Source organism: Vigna angularis, chromosome 1, assembly GCF_016808095.1.
Source record: "Vigna angularis cultivar LongXiaoDou No.4 chromosome 1, ASM1680809v1, whole genome shotgun sequence".
Lineage (NCBI taxonomy): Eukaryota > Viridiplantae > Streptophyta > Magnoliopsida > Fabales > Fabaceae > Vigna > Vigna angularis.
The window spans coordinates 29,902,288-29,921,144 of NC_068970.1; the positions used below are offsets into that span (position 1 = coordinate 29,902,288).

An 18,857-nucleotide genomic window follows, 5' to 3' on the forward strand; every position below is an offset into this window, starting at 1 on the left:
GGTTAGAGCTGTCAAAACGGACCACCCGACCCGACCCGGTCCACCACAGGTTAGTCACTTAGTGAGCCGACCCAACCTGACTCATTTATTAGATGAAGTCAGACCACAAGATTATACACCTCTAATTCTAACTATTTCTATTAACTAATTATATGAAAAATAAATCATATTATATTAAAAATATAATAACAAACAAATACAAAAAAGAAACAACAAATAATTACATAATATTTAATATTATAACAAATAATAAATAATCAAAAAAATTAAAGATTAATAATTAACTAACAAATAAATAAATAACAACAAAAATTACTTAATAAATAATATTTAAATATTTACAAATAATAACAAAATTTAGAAACTACGTAGAAGAATGGAAAACTAAAATATTCAACAAATAATTAAATAATAATTCAAATTGAAAAAAAAATATCAATAAATAATTATAGATTAAAAAATTAACAAACAAACAGAAATTTGAAATTAACAAAAAATAATTGCATTATAAATAATATTTAAATAAATAACAAATATAAAAAATCACAAATTAAAAAAAAATTAACAAATAAATATAAAAGTATAAAAAACCAAAAACATAATTAATATTATTTAACCATAAAACATAACAGAAAAATTATAAATACAAAATATACAAAGATAAATATAAAATATTAACAAAAATATATATAAAATATTAACAAAAAATATTTAAAATATTAACAAAATATTTCATACATATATTTTTTAAACAAATTTAATATTAAAAATAAATATTAAATACCAAATAATATATAATATCTACCAATACAAATTCAAAATTTAAAACAAATCAAATTAAAATTTAATTAAATATAATAAAGTAAAAAAATTAAAAAATGATGTAACTGCACTCTCAAGTACAGCTACCATCAAGTGCGACTAACATTAACCGCATTTCCAAGTGCAACAAACTCTCAACCGCACTTTTAAGTGCAACAAACTCTCAACTGCACTTTTAAGTGCAACAAACTCTCAACTGCACTTTTAAGTGCGGCAAGGTTAAGTGCTGGCAAGCTCTTCAACCGCACTTCCAACATCGATGGGGCCTTAAGCACACTTCCAAGTGCGGTTAAGGCCTCCGACCTTCATCCTTGTAACAGATCCAGACTAGAAATGCATCAACAGCACAAACAAACAAAAATCAAGCCTTCTACCACACTTCAACCATCCATCATCCATCATACAATCTATCATACAATAATCGGAGCTTAAGGAAATAAGAACCAACCTGGATGCCCAAGCAAACAAAAGGCTTGATGTGAACTATTAGAAGAAGAACCACCACTTTTGAAAGGCGATCACCACAGCCACCAAACGACAGTGAGGAGAGGTCTATGAGAATGAAGCCCAAGTGAGACTACGAGACAAACATAAGGGAGGAGGGGAGAAGGGGAGGAGGCAAGATGCGAGGAATGCTTCTCCATGAAGAGAGGAGAAAAGGGGGTGTAGTGATTGAGAATATGAAATGCAACAAATCAGAGAGACAGAGGAGGAAGGGGTGGGTGATGTGGGGTTTTGTTTGTTTAATAGGTCAATTAAAAAAAATGCAATTAAAGATTCTTTGTCAGAGACACATATGGAAAAATAAAAAAGAATAGGGAGGTACAGGCTAAGATGGGTGAAACACAGGCAGAAACACTCCATTTCTCCCAATACGCATAGCCATAGCTACAAATTAAAAAATGCCACCAACAATAAATAAAAACCTAATCCGAATATATATACTGATATAATTGCATTACAAATATTTTTGGAAAAAATATACCATCTCCAACTCTCAACTTTGTCATCATATTTACGGATTTTGACTTTTTTTTTTATTTAGAATAGAAAAAAGATGTTAGGGTTATTAGTGATTAAGAAAAAGGCCAGAAGGAAGGGGGTGAGGAGGAATCTGAAGATCAATTTGTTGAAGTGACGTAGGTAAGTGATGATTGTTTTCTGTCTCCATTCTGAGTTTATAACAATGTTGCAAAAGCAGTTCCGAAAAAGGCTGAAAATCATTTTTCCTTTCTCCTTGGCCAATTTTACTTGCGGAAGGCTCGGAACTTATGTTAATTAACATTTTAACAGTTTGTTCGACTACTAATTTTACTAAATATTTCTTTAATTTAATATAACTAAAAACATCAAACTTCCAGCTCCCATAGCAGTCAAACACCCTATTTTACATCTGACACAGCCCAGCCCAGCCCAGAGCAAAATACAGAATGGACATCAGTCAACATAAGCAATGATAGTATGCAACCAATCCAATATCATAAACTTAATCGATCACCCAAAAAGTTAACTTTCCATACATTCAGAATATACACCTATTAGAAAATTGCATGTAGCACTTTCCCCTCAACATTAACATTTCTATACTAAGCAAATAAGCTACCCGTGTGCCCCTATTGTTCCTGCATTGTATCACATAACACATACACATTAATATCATCACCAGGTCATACCAATTCTCATTACACTCACTGTTGATATGACCAACCAGCAAGCATAGAACAGCAAACACTCCACCAGTATGTCACTAATATTATCATACAATAACAACCAGCCACCTTTAAACATTTAAGCTTACCTATGCATCGAGCTCATTGTAAGCATCTCAAAATATTCAAGCAATGGATCCAGCGTCAACAACTCCATAAACAGCCATGCACATAAATGTTAGCTATTTCAACGTCTTCCATAGTCCAGCAGAATACATACCGAGTCAAGGTCAGATATAAACAGAGTATACGCATAGGACAGCCAATAAAGTGAACAATTCACGTACATAACAGCAAGACAAACTGAACAGGCTAAGCATATAACAGCATGATATTCTGAACAGAGTAAACATATGCAACAAGATAATCTGGACAGACTTAGACTTTTAACGGTGCAGTTCAAGATAGTGATCATTAACACAAGTCAGCATATAAATACACCAGCATTACAACCACGTTGATTTGGCCCAAGATACATGAATTCTTAACAACCATATACTTAATTCCATATCAGCACAGAACAGCGTACATCAAGGGTATTCCCGCATGTAAAATCACTAATGCAAGTAGATATACCATTTATTCACTAATCACAGAGCAATCAAAGCAGTAGTATTTACGCAGAATATGTAGTCATGGATGTTTCAGCTATAAGACCCAATCAGACTCAAAGCATAGAATTACATTAGCAGTATTTATGCGGAACATAAAGTCATGGTTACCGAGCAGCTACATCACTCAAACAGACCCAACACAGGACACCCAGCAGCGTATCATTGCATTACACTCACAAGCAGCAACTATAAAACTGATCAACCCATGTACTTTAAGTCCTATAATCTTACAGTACTAAATTAAGCATCAAACCTCCTCTTTTTTCTTTTAAAATATAACACAGCACCAATGAACAACCAAGTACCAAAATTTCAGTGCAGCAAAAGCATCAGACATACAGATGACACAACATGCTCAAGGAATGTCTCTAATGCTAAGGCTGTTTCTATCAGACTAAAAACACACTCTCTTCAAACTCTAGACAATAGTCTTAACTCATATCTTGTACCAGTTTTAACATACAACCCTGTTCAATCTTTGCTTAACTCATTTGTCTAACTACTTAACATATCATATTACAACTTGTCCAAACAGAACCTTCCAACATTCATTAAGCATGCACAGACCCAGTAACAACAATGCACAGAAGACTTCTACTTTCATAATATCAGTTGACTACATAAAAGAGACTTAATCCAACCTTCAACCGCCGAGACAGCTAGCCCTGTTACTCTAGTTCTGGTTTTTAATATTATTACATGCATAACAGACCAACACAATGGCAAAGATAACCAGACAAACCACGTTTTCCAGGAATTCTTAGTTCCAAACCTGATACATTTAGACAGCAATTAGACAGACCACGTTCAACATATATTCAGAACACCCACCATCAGTATAATCTCGAAAACTACCCTCCATCATACAATAGCTCACAGTAACTCAATCCCACCACATTCCAAGTGTTCTAACCATCAGATTCCTAATCATACTACTCAGAACAGCCAATGCATGGCATGCAGAGTATTTAGGAATATACTAACTTCAAGCAGCAACTAAACAAGACATTGTAATCATTAACTCCTCAACAGAATAATTCATACAGAGTACTAGTGCAATCAAACATGCATTTCATCAAACAAACTTATCGAGACAGTTGTTAATTAAACAAACACAATGGCAACGCAATAGGATTCTCAAATTTCATCAGAAACAGCCGTGAGCAAATTAACATTGATTCTTCCACAGTCGCGACATCCAAATACATCAAACCAGAAGCTCAAATGAAGAATTTTCATTACGAATCACACATTCAACCAATAAATACATTTTAAGCAGAGTTAGCTCCCCATACCTGTTTTGGTTCCTCAAACGCAGCCACTCCCGATTTGAACTTCACCTCTTCTAGCTCTCCATACCCGCGTTCATTCTCTGACTCGCAACCCCTCAATCTCTCGGTGCCTTCCACTCACCCTTTAAAACCTCTAATTAGTCACTCACCGAAACCCAACCCCGAAACCCTGAAAAAAAATCCCAAAAGGGTTTGCTTCGCAGCCATTCCCCTTCTCACGCCGCCACTCACTCTACCCCTTTTCCCCATCTAGGGTTCACTCCACGAAAGAAAAGAGAAAAACGAAAGAGAGGGAAACCAAAGGCAAAGTTTTGTGAAAGGAAAATGAGGATCGAGAATATCCCAAGGGTTTGCGTTTCTCCACTTACCCCTCGTGACTTGTGACGGTCAAAACGAAACTTAAAAAATAATATAAAGTCAGCCAAAAATTTAAAGAGTGTTTCACTTGCACTTCTTTCTACACCTCCAATTTCTTAAAATACCCTAATTATTAAGTTATTTAAAATTTAAAGAGTGTGCCAAACATTGACTACACCTCATTTTCTCCCTAGGAAACATGCACTTCTGCACCCCATTTCTCATGTATTACAATGAAACCCTACACCTCATTACACCCATTTGAATTGCATTTGTGATAATCTATTGTTTTCCTTAATATTTTTAAATTTAAGCATGAATTTGTATGAGTTTATAATGTAATTATATAATTTTTAATTGTTATAAATTAATTTGTATGAATTTATTAAAATTAATAAAATTATTTTAGAATAAAAAAAACTTAACATGTGCGTATCAGATATGAAAATCTGATTCTACCTATATCAGATGTGGATATCCGATGTTTTAATTTTTGGATGTTCATATCCGATTCATGTTTGATATGCTATATAAAATTTAATCATATTAGTTATTTAATTATTTTTATTTGTTTATAATTACTTTTATTTAAATTTATGTATCAATTTATATGAATTTATAATTTAATTACAAACTTTTTAAATGTTAAAAAATAATTTTTATGAATTTTTAAATTTAATATAAATATTTTAAAAGAAATAAAATTGTGAAAATATTATTGAATATGAAAATTTGAGAAGGAATCAGATGTCAATATTCGATAGACGAGAGATCAGACATGGAAATCTGATATTTATGTTGTGTGCTAAGTATATATTTATTGTGATAGAGATTTTGTTTTAAAAATATTTAATTATATTACTTATTTAATTATTTTATTAGTTTATAATTATATATAAATTTATGTATGAATTTATAATTTAATTATATAATTTTTAATTGTTAAAAAAATATTTTTTATGATATTTTTAAATTTAATATAAATATATTAAAAAAATAAAATTGTGAAAATATTATGAGATATGAAAATCCGAGAAGGGGTATAGGATATCAACATCCGATATACGAGGGATCGGATATGGAGATCCGATATTTATGTTGTGTGCTAAGTATATATCTATTGTGATAAATGTATTTGGGGAAGCAAAGTAAGAACAGAAGAAAAGGTAAAGAGTGAGAAACACAACGAATGAAAGTGGAAATGGAGTATGGTCCTCCTCCCAACGATCTTTGTTCAATCTGCCATGCAAACTTTCACATTCCTTGTCAAGCCAATTGCTCTCATTGGTTTTTGTGGTATCAAAACCCTCTCCTTCGGTTTCTCTTTTCACCCTTCAATTTTTCATCCATCAATTTGCAACCTTTTCATTTTGCAGCAAATTGCATGATGCTTGTGTGGCAGCACGCATCAGGAACAAACTCTTGAAAATGCTTTCTTTGTCGCCAACCCATCACTCTTTTAATCCCCACCGAACACTCTCTCAGCCAGCGTCATGACCCTGAAGTTTCTCAAATTCTCTCTAAAATTCAAACTTATAACCGTGTCTTCGGTCGCCAACCCTCCTCTCTTTTTCAGGTGCCCATATTCTTTCTTCTTGCTTTCTTCCCTTTCATTATACTTTTTTTGTGGAATTGATTTCGAATGGTGATTGCAGAAAGTGCAAGATCTTTTGTTTTTTTGTTGCATAGGCTGCTTCAGGAGTTCCTAAACCCTCAAAGATCCCTTCTGCGTGTGGCTGGAGTGTGCTGCGTGCAACCAAGGAGAGGGAAGAATAAAAGAGAGTGAGAGAAAGTGAGATGCGATAGAAAGTTAGATGCAAGATTTTTCAAAATGTGCATTGATTTGCTTGAAGGAAAATATCTTCTGAATAATAATTGACATCTTAAAAAATCTTTGACCATTTAATTTATTAAATATTAATAAAGTATAGGTAAAATTGTCATTATGAAAATATTTGGAGGTGTAGGGTGAAACACTCAAATTTAAAACATGAAAATTTGGTCTTTGTATGTAACGAACCCAACGCTCCTCCCACAATCCAATTACTACACACATAACATCAACACTAAGCCAACTTACACCCTATGTCTTTATAATCATTTAACAAGTATTTAAATTATTCTTTCACGCACACATTACAACTTCATATCTAAAACAAATCAATATTTTGCACAACGAAGAATTTGTACAACATAACACTTAACCACCGCATCATGCTCTTATTAAGCTAACCATATAATACTAATGAAAATAAACCTCATTTCCATCAATCAAAATATTTCAAAAACAGACTTATACCTAAGTTTGTATTAAAATCTTCAGGTTTTACACACAACAAAGTATAAGAGTGGAATTGTAAGATCCTTGAAAATATTTGTAAGTCACATACTAGATTAAAAAAAAAGTAAAAAGTGAATAGTAAATTGTGAATAGTAAAAAAAAAAATAAATAAATATTTTTGGAAGGGATAAGTATTCCACGTTGCCTTGAGTCATAAGAGATCAGAAGTCATCAAATTGTAAATAACAAAATTATTTTTGTAATAGTAAAATGAATAAAAAAAATGAATAGTTAAAATGAATAGTAAAAATGAATAGTAAATTTCTTTGCTATAAATAGCCAAGGGGGGGAGGCTGAAAATTTACACCAAAAAACTTAGAAATTTTTTTAGAGAAGAGAGTTGGAAGAATTTCTAATTGCAAAGGGGATATTCTGGAAGTTTTCAAAGAACGAGGAGATTAAGTCTGTAATAGAGGTAAGGGGAGTTAGTTTTAAGTTTTTGTTTTGTATTATCCTGAGTCTTGAATATCTAATATTTTGCTTTTGTTTGATCTTAAATCTTGAATATGAAGCATTTTGTTTCTGTATGATCTGAATTTTGAATAAGAACATGCTTCTGTGAGGAGATCCAAGTTTAAAAATGTGATATTGATTATGTTATGCTATTTGTATGTTATTAGTTGCTTCTTTTGTATTGTTGGAAGGATGAGAAGTTGTCTAACCGGCTTTGCCAGATTCAACTTCTTGTTTCCCCAAACTTTTTACGGCTTTCCTTATTTATTTATAATGTATTTTTGGAAGGATGAGAAGTTGTCTAACCGGCTCTGCCAGATTCAACTTCTTGTTTCTCCAGATTTTTTTTGTTTTCCTTATATTGTATTTTTGGAAGGATGGGAAGTTGTCTAACCGACTCTGCCAGATTCAACTTCTTGTTTCCCCATAAATTTTATTGTTTTATCTATTTTTATTGCATCTTTCTGGAAGGATGGGAAGTTGTCTAACCGGCTCTGCCAGATTCAACTTCTCGTTTCCCCTGAATTTTTATATTAAGATTATTTTGATGGTAGAGGAGCTAATCCTTTCTTACATATGATATTTATACATATTATGATCATGAATATGAGTTATGATCATGTTAAAATTTTGGTAATGGTAGTTATCTGTGTAAATTTAGTTTTCATGATTTTAATTTTTCTATGTTCGAATTACAGTGGTAAAACGTTCCTCTTAATTGTTTTTATCGTTAGATTTAGCTAAAATTTTAATATATGGATCCTAAGACCTATTTCTTTAACCGTTTGAATCATTAATTAAGAGTCTGTACTTTGAGAAATAAGTTCGGCATGTTTGAATAAAATTGTATTACTGAGTACTCTTGGAAAAATATAGATTCTATTCTATTTGACCGTTGGATCAACCTGAAAATTTGATATATGATTCCTAAGATATATTACTATAATTTGACCGTTAGGATTTGTAATTAGAAGTCTATGTGTTGAGAAATAAATTTCGAAATTTTGAAAAGTATGATGAACACTATATTTTTGTTCCTAAGTTATCATGGTAAGAACTTCATATATATTTCATTTACCGTTACATTAAGCCCAAACTTTAATATTTAGTTCCTAAGATATGTTGATGTATTTTGGCTGATATATGACCTTTGATTTGTGAAAATATGTTGAGTTATACTCGTTATGGGAAAAATGAGTTTATAATATGAAGTATGATATCTGGCATTATGTTTAATTTGTTGACACCAAAACGAGTTATTGTCAATTTATGAGTAAAGAACGAACATGATTGAGTTAGGTAGATAAGAGGGTAGGATTTGTTGATTTTTATGAAATGTGGGAGTGGATATAAGAAATTATTACTTATGAAATGATGTTTACTACTTGGAGTAGTATGTTTGGTTTATACCATGAGAGCTTGATATGAGCAAAGTAACACCGAGGTTTATGAAAGTAGGCAGAAAGTGGTCTGACCATAAGGCTTTGACATAAATATATGGTCCGTAAGTTTTATAGAAGCAGGCAGAGAGAGGTCTGACCATAAGGCTTCAGAAAGTAAGACATAGTATACAAGTGAGGCTTAAGGAAGCAGGTAGAGAGCGGTCTGACCATAAGGCTTCGTGAGTAAGCATGGTATACTTGTAAGGTTTATGAAAATGAGAAAGATGATTTTAAAAAAAAATGATGAATTAATGACATCGAGATAATGGTATTTATCAATTGCAGAAATACATGATTGAAACATTTATATTATAAGTTTAATGATTGTATGATATGGTTGGCTTACCCTTATTTGTTTGTGCTATGATCATATAACTCATGTTATATGTGAATAGATAATGTTGCAGATGCGGTTGAAAAAGCTTAGAGATGATAAGAGAGATGCGGGGAAAAACTTCAGGGATTTTTGTAAAAAGAATAAATTGCATTGGAAAAGTATGTTGTGTAAGACTTATAAGTTAAATTTCAAATTTATGTTAAGTGGTGAAGACTATATTGTTTAAAGTTTGTAAGTTTGGTATTGTACTTTGGAGGAATTGAAATAAAATTTGATTGTTTATATCAGACTAATTTAGTCTCTACTAACAGTAATACCCTTTAAAATATTTGGGTGTTACAAGAATAAATCAATTTCTTGAATTTGCAAAAGATGAATGTTTCAGATAATAATGAAAGATTTTATTGCTCATGTGTTAATTATTTAAATAAGCAAAAATTACCGACTGAAGTTATTCGAGAACATGTTCATTGTGATGGATTCCTAAAGAGCTACACAAAGTAGACATGGCATGGTAAATTAATATGGATGCCTAATGTATATGAGTCCTAAGTAGAAGCAAAAGAAGTTGATTTAGACATATCAACTAAAGTTATTCAAGAGCATGTTCTTTGTGATGGATTCCTAAAGAGCTATACAAAGTGGACATGACATGGTAAATTAATAAACATGCCTAATGTATATAAGTTTAAGTAGAAGAATAAGAAGTTGATTTAGATATGGATAATTGGTTAGAGGTCATGATATGTAATGTTGTACATGATTCCTTCGACGTGATTATGTGTATGACAACTTCTGTAGTGACACAAAAAAACATTTTCATCAAGAATGCTCAAAGTATACTTGATTGTTAACGGTATTAAAATTATTCAATGTGAAGGCAAGAAATGAGTGGATTAATAGAAACTTCACAAAATTGCTTCAGTTGTTGAGTGGCATCCTTCCTGAAGGTAACACATTGCCAACACACAATTATAATGTGAAGAAGATATTGTGTCCCGTGGGTATGAAGTATCAAAAAATTTATGCATGTCCAAATGATTGTGTCTTGTATAAGAATGAGTATTCTAAGTAACATTAATGTCCATAATGTGGGGTATCACGATACAAATAGAAAGAGGATGAGTATGAATCTGATAGTAAGGTTCCTCAAACAAAAGTTTTGTGGTATCTTTCTCTTGTACCATAGTTGAAACGCTTATTCAGTAATGAAAATGATGCAAAACTCATGAGATTGCATGTATATTAACATATAAAAGATAGGAATTTGAGGCATCCAACAAATTGTTTACAATGGAAGAATATTAATTCCATGTTCCCTAATTTCTCGAATGATTCAAGGAACATTAGGTTTGGGCTTGTTACAAATAGAATGAATCCATATGGAAACTTGAGCAGTAAACATAGATTGTGGCCTTTGATGTTACTAATTTAATATTTAGCTCATGACTGTGCATGAAACATATATATATGATTTTATCCTTGATGGTCTTGGGTCCAAGACAACTAAGAAACGACATTGATGTTTATTTAGCCCCAATACTTGAAGATTTGAAAATGTTATGGAAAGAAAGTGTTGATATGTTTGATGGGTGCACCGGTGATTCCTTCAAGTTGCATGTCATGTTCTTGTACAATCAACAACTTTCCAGCATATGGTAATTTAAGTGGCTATAGCACTAAGGGTCACAAAGTGTGCCTTATATGTGAAGAAGACAGATGTCACCGTTAACTACACCATGGAAGGAAAAAAAATATACATTGGACATTGAAGGTTTCTTAGTACAAACCATCCATATCATAATTTAAAGAAAACATTTAATGGGTGTCAAGAAAATGAATTAGCTCTAACAGCTTTAAGTGGATCACAAGTATACTAGCATGTGAAGGACATTGGAGTTGTGCTAAGAAAGATGCAAAAAAAGGAACTTCAAGCAACATATGGAAGATATGGTCAATTTTCTTTGATTTCTCATATCGGAGGGGTGTTAATGTCAGAAATTGTTTATATGTTATACATGTAGAGAAAAATATTTGTGATAGTATTATTGGAACACTTCTCAATATTCAAGGTAAGACAAAAGATGGTCTCAATGCTCATTTGGACTTGCTTGAAATTGGTATAAGAGAACAATTAGCTCAAATATCATATGGCAAGCGAACATGCTTATCTCTAGCATGTCACACATATGTAAACAAGAGAAGAGAAGTTTTTGTAAGTTTTTACTAGGTGTGAAAGTTTCACTTAGTTACTTTTATAATTTTAAAAGAGTTGTATCCATAAAAGATAAAAAATTACTTGGGTTAAAATATCATGATTGTCATGTATTGATGCAACAACTTCTAACATTGGCTATTTGAGGCCTATTTCCTAAGAATGTTAGATACACATTACTAAGATTGTGCTTCTTTTTCAATGCAATATGTACTAAAGTTGTCAACATTAAGAAGTTGGATCAGGTAGAAAATGAGGTTGTGGCTATATTGTGCCAGTTGGATATGTACTTCCTTCCATCATTCTTTGATATTATGGTGCACTTGATTATTCATCCAGTCAAAGAAGTTAGAATTTGTGGTCCAATATTCTTACAATGGATGTACCCTATTAAGCAATGCATGAAGATATTAAAAGGCTATGTAAATTACCAATATCGTAGATGTAATTTGGCTATAATTTAGTATTGTAGATGTAAGTTAATGTACAATGTAATGTCATTTTACAATCTTTTGGACAATATTTGGATTAAATATATAGTTTTATGTACAAATAATGTTTGAAATATTATTGGACAGTTTAATGTATGAAATGATTTCCATAGATTGTTTGTTCTATTGAATTTGTTGATTTCCAGATAAATTGATTGGATGAGGTGGTAAAATAAGGAATAACTTTTAAAAAAGGACAATTTTTTATGAACATTGTCTGTCATAGTTAGTGTTCTCAAAATGGGTTAAAACCCGTAGGCCAACCGGCCCGAACCCGACCCACCACGGGTTTGAGCCAGGTTGGGTTTGAAAAAAAATAATTTTTTTGATAGGGTCAATTTTCAACCCGGCTGACTTAGAACCTGGCTCACCCGTGTTGAACCCGTGGTGAGCCAAGTTGGCTCAACAACCCACCTAGTTAATTTTATAATTTATTATTTTGTGTTTCAATATTATTAGTTAACAATTTTTTTATTGTATTGTAAATGGGAATAAAGAAAAAGGTGTTTTAATAGAGCAAAATATTATAAATTTATCTATTGAAGACCCTAATCTTATAAATGGATAAGAGACACAAAAATTATCAATATTATAAACTTCTTTACTCGCTTTTTGGGTTTGCTTTTAGATTACATTTAAGTTGTATGTTGAATTTTTTTATCGAATTGTGTTTGGAGTTTAATATCATTTTAGGGTAAAATTATTTAATTTTGAATTACGAAAAGATTGATTTTTTTTAATTTAAAAAAAAACTTGTAATTAAGTTTGTTAATGAGCCAACTCGTTTAACCCACCAACCTGTGGTGGGCCGGGCTGGGTTCAAATTTTTTTTACTCACTAATAAATGAGCCAGGTTGGGTTGACTCACTAAGTGGCCAACCCGTGGTGGGTCGAGCCGGGTGACCCATTTTAACAACACTAGTCATAGTATGTTAAATGTAAAACAACAAGTATAAAGCTTTAAAAGAAAAAAAAACATGTTTTTATAATGTACATGACAATGTATGTCATAGTAGGTTAATTATAAATAACACGTATTATGACAGGTGAACGAATATCTATCATAAAACGTGGAAGATATTATGATAGGTGAAGAGAATTATACCATAGAAGTTGAGGGTATCATGATAGGTAAACAAAATTACGTCATAGTAAATTAGATATATTATGGCCAGTAGTTAAAAGTATGTTATAGTAGACTAGATATATTATAATAGGTGACAAAAAGTATATCATAGTAGATTGCACGTATTATGATTTCTTTTTGTTACATCATAGCATGCACAAATATTCTATAACTGTCGGAACTATGATGCGCTAGAACACATATAAGTCCATTTTACCAGTCATAATATATCTATAATTATATAAAAACTTAAGTTTTAATTTATTATAGGTTTAATAGCCTTTTTTGTCCCTAGATTTGCTTATTTTTCTCAATTAGATCTCTCATTTTAAAAGTGTGTCAAATTAGTCTTCATTTAGAAAATTTTGAGTCAACGTTGTCCCTTTCGTTAAATACGTACCAACAACGTTCCTCTGATTCTCTGCAACACTGCAGACTTTTTCTTTCGTGTCAGCTTTTGGTCCTTTTTCCCTTTTCTTCTTTCAACGATAGTTTAGTTTTTCACCTACTAAACTAATCATATATAACACTCATACCTTTTTTCTACTTTTCCTACCTCCCACATATTATATAACTACCATCATATATAACTACCATCACCAACCTATATATTGTAAAAGCTGACAAAAGTATAATAAAGATCACGAACAAAATACTTCCTGAGGCGTGTAGATCACTGTCCTTAAGGACTTATCCGCGGTGTATTGCGCAAGCCCCCTAGGATACAACAGGAACTTCTCAGATATTTCTGAGGATCTCAGAACTAGCAAGGAACTCTAAACAGAGTATAAGAATAACCTAGAATAATTTTAGAAGAGAAAAAGAGCTAAAAAATGAAACTCAGAAAAGAAAAGAATAAGAAAAAATGAAATTTTGTGTGTTTTGGAATGGAGGAGGAGCTCCCTATTTATAGAGTTCATGGATCAAGCCCATGATCCAAAAATCCAAAATATCTTTTAGAAAAATAATATTTTAATTAATTAAAACGTTGCAAAGTGAACGTTGCATAACAAAAATAAATTAACATTGGCAACTGTCCACGAAACTTGCGCAACGTTATATTATCTTTTGCAATAAATAATAACAATCCCCCACATATTGCAAAAGATAAGAAACAATGATTGAAAGAAAGAAAGAAAAAATATCCTGGGTTTTATAAGATGTAATGCATCAGAGCTGGTATAGCAAGCTATATGAATCAGTCCTAGAATGAAAACTTAACACACAGTATAGTTGGTATAGCAAGCTATATGAACCAAAGATACTTGAGTGTGTTAGAGGTTTATCAATCACATTACACCCCCACAATCCTTGCTGTTATCGCTGTGATGCGCTTAATAGGCCATGCGCGTGCCCGGTATTCATGTGTGCTCTAGAGATCATGCCAAGACCTCATGCAAGCGGCCCCACTTGACACTCATATAGGTGATTTCATCAAGTGTATGCTGCAATTCATACACCACCCGTAAGGGATATGAAGATCATTAAAACTTTGTTTAATTACAAAGTTTAACCTCTCAATTATGCAGTCTCTAGCACTTTCACACACACCATAGGAATGGACATATTTGATTTAAAATCAAATTAGTGCTATCAGAACTAACAAATGACTTGTTTTTACCCATATGAACCTTATTCATGGGATCTCCAGTCACAAAGGTTGGGTTATCATAACTTGTTTGTTTGCTAGTGGCTTAAGTCTCATTCCCCTCGATGTTTCTAAGATCATATTTCTTCCCAAAGGTTTTGTCAGAGGATCGGCTAGATTCCGTTCTGACTTCACATAATCAATGGAAATAGTTCCACTCTTTAGCAGCTGCTTCACCAAATTATGTCTCAATTGAATATGTCTATTCTTTCCATTGTAATTCTTGTTTTTAGATATAGCTATTGCCGATTGGCAATCACAGTGTATTGACACCGATGGGGTTGGTTTCATTCCTAGTGGAATGTTTGCTAAGAAGTTTTTCAACCACTCAGCCTCACTTCCAGTCATCTCAAGAGCTACAAACTCAGATTCCATTGTTGATCTTGCAATAATAGTTTGTCTGGAAGATCTCCATGTAATCGCACCACCCCCAAGTGTGAATACATAACCACTAGTGGATTTTGTCTCATCTGAATCAGAGATCCAGTTAGCATCACTATACCCTTCTAGTACAGCGGGAAATCCACTATATTCAATGGCATAATCCATTGAACTTCTTAAGTATCTCATAAGCCTAGAAAGTGCATCCCAATGTTCTTGATTTGGACATTGAGTGTACCTACTAAGTCTACCTACTGCAGCAATATCGGGTCTAGAAAAGCTCATCAAGTTGAGTAAGCTCCCAATTATCTGGGCATACTGAGGCTGAGATAATGATTCTCCTCTATTTTTCATTAATTTGGAGTTAGCATCATAAAGGGTACTCACGGTTTTGAAATCATAATACCCAAACTTCTTAAGAAGTTTCTCAATGTATTGTTCTTGGGATAGTAATATACTATCTCCCTTCCTTATGATTCTAACACCTAAAATTACGTTGGCTTCACCCATGTCTTTCATTTCAAAGTTCGACCCTAGAAATAATTTAGTTCTAGTAACAATCTCATTGCATGTACCAAAAATTAACATGTCATCCACATACAAACATATAATGACACAATCACCATTTTCAAATTTAGAGTACACACATTTATCAGCATCATTAGGTGAAAAACCATCACATAACAATACATTATCTAGTTTTTCATGCCACTGTTTTGGTGCTTGTTTCAATCCATACAAAGATTTTAAAAGTTTACATACCTTATTCTCTTCACCAGGTACAACACACCCTTCAGGTTGAGTCATATAAATTTCCTCTTCTAAATCACCATTTAGAAAGGCAGTTTTAACATCCATCTGGTGTATCACTAGCTTATGGATTGCTGCTAAGGCTAACAGAACTCGAATAGAGGAAATCCTAGTCACAGGAGCAAAAGTATCAAAGTAATCTATGTTGGGTTTTTGAGTAAAACCTTTTGCTACTAATCTTGCCTTATACTTCTCTATAGATCCATCAGGATGATACTTTTTCTTAAAGATCCACTTACAACCAATGGGTTTTGCTCCTTTAGGCAAATCTACTAAGGTCCAAGTATTATTTTTCTAAATTGATCCAATTTCAGTCTTAATGGCTTTATCCCACTGTTTTGCATCAGGAGCACTAATGGCTTCTACAAAGTTACTTGGATCATTATCAACTAGATAGGTATAGAAATCATTACCAAACGAAGTTTCCTTCCTCTGTCTTTTACTTCTTCTTAATTCCTCACACATGGCTTCATTATTATTATTATTATTTTCTATAGGTTGAGACGTCTCATTAACCTTTAAAGGAAAAACATGTTCAAAAAACTCAGCATTTTTCGTCTCCATTATAGAATTTCTTTCAAGTGTATCACTTTTAAGAACTAGAAACCTATAGGCAGCACTATGTTCAGCATAGCCTAAGAACATACAATCAGAGGTTTTAGAGCCTATTTTCCTTTTCTTAGGATCGGGTAACATCACCTTAGCTAGGCACCCCCACACTCTTAAATATTTAAGGTTAGGTTGATAACCTCTCCACATCTCATACGGAGTTTTACCAGTTTTCTTATGAGGTATTCTATTTTGTAAAAAACACGCAGTAAGCACGACTTCTCCTCAAAGGTTATCAGGTGCACTAGAACTAATAAGCATAGCATTCATCATCTCCTTAAGAGTTCTATTCTTTCTCTCAGCTACTCCATTAGACTCAGGTGAATACGGTGGGGTTACTTCATGGATGATACCTTCTTTAACACAATAGTCATTAAATAACACATACTCACCACCTCTATCTGATCTAATCCTCTTAATTTTCTTATTCAATTGATTTTCTACTTCTGCTTTATAGGTAAGAAACACATCAAAGGCTTCATCTTTATGTTTGATTAAGTATACTTTGGTGTATCTAGAATAATCATCTATAAAGGTCACAAAATAATTTTTACCTCCTCTAGACATTGTTTGTTTCAAATCAGCTAAATCAGTATGAATTAACCCTAACAATTCAGTTTGACGTTCTACAATAAAACATGTTTTCTTAGTTATTTTAGATTCTACACATATATCACATTTACTACTCTGTTTATCATGCATATTAATTAATCCTAGTTGTTTTAATTTCATAACATAGGAAGAATTTAGATGTCCTAATCTAGCATGCCATCTATCATATGAGTCAATAATATAAGCAGAAGAAGATGATTCATTAATATTTTCAGAAATGTTAAGTACAAAGAGACCCTGATCACAATATCCCTTCCCCACAAAAACATTATTTTTTGTCATTACAATCTTGTCAGACTCGAATGACACTTTAACCCCCACTTTTCCCAGTAGTGCTACAGAGATTAAATTAACTCTGATTGATGGCACATGTAGCACATCACTCAAGGCCAGCGTCTTTCCAGATGTGAGTTTGAGAAGAACTTTCCCTTTTCCCAGAACAGGAGTGGTCCTGGAATCACCGAGGTAAGCGTGTTCTTCTTACACTAGTGTAAGAGGTAAAAGCACTTCTGTTTGCACAGATATGCCTAGTAGCACCAGAGTCTACCACCCACTTGCTCACATTGGTCATCAGATTTACTTGAGAAACGACCGCAGCAATAATATCATCTCCTTCGACTATATTAGCCTTAGGAGGATTGTCGTTTCTTACTCTACGTCTGCACTGCGGTGCATGATGGCCCGGCTTCCCACATACGAAGCAATTTCCTTTCTTCTTAAAGGTGGGGTTAGATGTGTTGGGGCGAAATTTCCGAAAATTATTTTTCTTATTGTGATCAGGTTTGTGTTCGTACCTTTTTGGAGCAGATTTGTCTTCTACCATGTTTGCTTTTGCAGACAATGCTTTGGCCCTCACAGCAGCAGATTCTTTCCTGTTGGTATCTTCAATAATTATGTGAGTGATCAGCTCTGAAAGTGACATTTGCTTGTGCCTATGTTTTAGTTGTTGCTTGTAATCAGTCCAGGAAGGCGGCAGTTTCTCGATCAGAAGCTCTGAAACAAACTCATCTGGAAGAAGAACGTTCTCCGCTTTGATATCTTCGAGTAGCTTGTGGTACTCATTAATTTGCGACTTTATGTCCTTATCTTCAACCATTTCCCAGCGATAGTAATTCCCTATGATGAATCTTTGCCTAACTATATCTTCAGCAGTGTATTTGAGAATCAACGAATCCCAAATTTCTTTTGCTTCCTTATAGGAACAATATACATCGAACAAATCGTTAGAGAGTGCACTAAGTAAAGTATGACGGCATACCTTGTTTGCATGAACCCAGTCTTCAACTTGTTTTGAAATTGGAGGGAGACTAGAGTCAGGTTTTGAAGATGAAAGAGCAAAAGCGACTCCGTACATGTCTAAGAGGGTTGACACGCGTTCTTGCCAGCGCCGGAAATTCTGACCAGAGAAGACTTCAATTTTTGATACATCCGGGAAAGGTTTCGCGAAGACCGTCTGAGTTCCGGAAACATTATTCTGATTCTCCGGGATTGAGTTGTTGTTGTCAGCCATAAGTCCTTAAGATTGTTGTAAAAGCTGACAAAAGTATAATAAAGATCACAAACAAAATACTTCCTGAGGCGTGTAGATCACTGTCCTT

At 33.1% G+C, this 18,857-nt stretch overlaps 1 long non-coding RNA gene across 2 annotated transcripts; it reads right to left on the reverse strand.

Moving 5' to 3' along the window:
- Positions 1-766: 766 nt before the first annotated feature.
- Positions 767-4,853, reverse strand: LOC108343674 (uncharacterized). Of its 2 annotated transcripts, XR_008246517.1 has the most exons (3): positions 4,441-4,837; positions 2,621-2,725; positions 767-1,710 (listed from the first exon to the last, which is right to left on the reverse strand). It is a non-coding gene; the product is annotated as an uncharacterized LOC108343674 (long non-coding RNA). The 2 variants fall into 2 exon arrangements; XR_001833515.2 differs by lacking the exon at positions 767-1,710 and having other exon boundaries at positions 2,280-2,725; positions 4,441-4,853.
- Positions 4,854-18,857: the final 14,004 nt, after the last annotated feature.